Source organism: Zea mays, chromosome 4 (genome assembly GCF_902167145.1).
Source record: "Zea mays cultivar B73 chromosome 4, Zm-B73-REFERENCE-NAM-5.0, whole genome shotgun sequence".
In the NCBI taxonomy this organism is placed as follows: domain Eukaryota; kingdom Viridiplantae; phylum Streptophyta; class Magnoliopsida; order Poales; family Poaceae; genus Zea; species Zea mays.
This window is the reverse complement of record NC_050099.1, coordinates 221,180,082-221,182,785: the sequence shown is the minus strand read 5'-3', so window position 1 is coordinate 221,182,785 and position 2,704 is coordinate 221,180,082.

Sequence of the window (2,704 nt, the reverse complement as noted above, 5' to 3'; positions counted from 1 at the left end):
CACAACTACAAGCCGGGTTAGCGTTAGAAATATAATAGAGTCCGCGAGAGAGGGTGCAAAACAAATCGCAAGCGAATAATGAAGTGAGACACGCGGATTTGTTTTACCGAGGTTCGGTTCTCTCAAACCTACTCCCCGTTGAGGAGGCCACAAAGGCTGGGTCTCTTTCAACCCTTACCCTCTCTCAAACGGTCCCTCGGACCGAGTGAGCTTTCTCTTCTCAATCACTTGGAACACAAAGTTCCCACAAGGACCACCACAAGATTGGTGTCTCTTGCCTCAATTACAAGTGAGTTTGATCGCAATGAAAGAATCAAGAAAGAAGAAAGCAATCCAAGCGCAAGAGCTCGAAAGAACACAAGCAAATCTCTCTCTCTAATCACTAGGGCGTTGTGTGGAGATTGGAGAGGATTTGATCTCTTTGGTGTGTCTAGAATTGAATGCTAGAGCTCTTGTAAGTAGTTGGGAAGTGGAAAACTTGGATAACTTGAATGTGGGGTGGTTGGGGGTATTTATAGCCCCAACCACCAAACTAGCCGTTTGGTGAGGCTGTCTGTTCGATGGCGCACCGGACAGTCCGGTGCACACCGGACATGTCCGGTGCGACAACCACGTCACCAAAAGCCGTTGGGGTCGACCATTGGAGCTCTGTCTTCTGGGCCCGCCTGGATGTCCGGTGGCGCACCGGACATGCACTGTAGATTGTCCGGTGCGCCAGCATGGGCGTGCCTGACCTCTGCGCGCGCAGCGCGCGCATTTAATGCGTCACAGGTAGCCGTTGGCGCCGAAATAGCCGTTGCCCCGCTGTTACACCGGACAGTCCGGTGAATTATAGCGGAGCAGCTTCAATGAATTCCCGAGGCTGGCGAGTTCCGGAGGCCTCTCTTCCTTGGAGCACCGGACATGTCCGGTGGCACACCGGACAGTCCGGTGCGCCAGACCAGAGGTGCCTTCGGTTGTCCCTTTGCTCTTTTGTCGAACCCAATACTTGGTCTTTTTATTGGCTAAGTGTGAACCTTTGGCACCTGTATAACTTGTACACTAGAGCAAACTAGTTAGTCCAATTATTTGTGTTGGGCAATTCAACCACCAAAATTATTTAGGAACTAGGTGTAAGCCTAATTCCCTTTCAGTGGGTAATTAGGAGTGCATAGGTATCCAGCTACTTATTATGTAGGATATAAGAGATGGATAGGTTAGGGCAAGAATAGCCTAGGGTAAGCAAGTTTATGATGGGAAAGAATTCCGTGTTAAGTGGTAATGCATCTGTAGGTTGAGTTTGACTTCTCTCCTTCCTTGATGAGGTTGATCTTGTCCTTTTCCAGTCTTGCTCTTTGGTGTCTCCATCCTGGTTTGGGACAAGAGGCAAAGATAGATCTGTTATGTAGGTCAAGTTGTTGGGTATGGCCGAGTTGATCTAGGTCACCAGTTTAAGCTTAAGTGGATTTGGAGTATGGTTTAATCCTTTGTACCAACATTAAGTAACTTACTCTACATTAGATCATAATAGATTAGATAGAATCTAGATTAGGTTGGTACGACTGGATTAAACTAGTTAAGATCTCATTATTTTGGATTAGGTCCTAGTGGTTACTTTAGGATCAGATAAATATAGTGGTTAGGATAAAACGAATCTTTCATGATAAGATGAATCTATTAGGATAAGAGAGAGTCTTTTAAGATAAGATGAATTGGTTAGAATGAGATCTTTTAGGATAAGATAAATCTCCTAAGCTAGATGTATTCTAATGGGGATAATCTAGGTTGTTTAGTTATTTTATAAATATATATATTTTTATACCTTTGTGTATATGCAGATGCAATTGTGGATATTACTCCACAAATCATCACACTCAAATAAAGATCCAAATCAGACAAATATCATAAGAACAAACATTCAAGTTCATAGATATCTATATAAAAGAAATATTTTTGTTTTTGTTCCTAAGAGTAGGTCTCTTATTCCTAAAAGTCACTTTAGGTACAGGATTTCAAAGTGTGAAATCCACATTTGTCTTTAGAGTGAAAAGGTAAGAGTAATCAGAGTAAAGCAGAAACAGATGAGAAAAGATTAAGATAAGTTTAGAAAGAATCAGAGTAGCAGAGGTAAGTAGACAATGGTTGTCGAGTTCTATCTAGGTTTCGTCCTACAGTCAAGATTCCTCTGATACCACTTCTGTCACACCCGGGTTTCGAGGCACCAAGACCCGGGCACGAACATAATCACCAGGTGTGCTGGGACCAAGTCTCACACATATGATGAATCATTACACAAGATCGAATGTCACATCTTTACTAAATAACAGGAGTTATATACAAAATAAATAATTACATTATAAGGAGACAACGGTCGAGCAACCCAAAGTTGACTGGGAGACGACGGCCTAGACCTCTCACGAAATCGCCACAGCATCCTCCAAGCGCCTCATCCTGCGGTACCTGTTCTTGACCTGTGGGGGGGTGTGAGACAGCAAGAGTGAGCTCACATACGTTCATCGCTCAACAAGTTGTGGGGAATAATGTGCATGAACTCGCCAAAGGTGGGAGCTCATGTGAAGTGTAAGGCTTACCAAAGAGGATGGTTAAAGCTGAGCATTGCTTTTAAAGTTGGTCAAAATTTTATTAGCAATTACTAAGTATAAGTAAATACCAACCCAATTAAGCAGTAGAACAAAAGTAACAACATCACCTGCGATGCAATGCA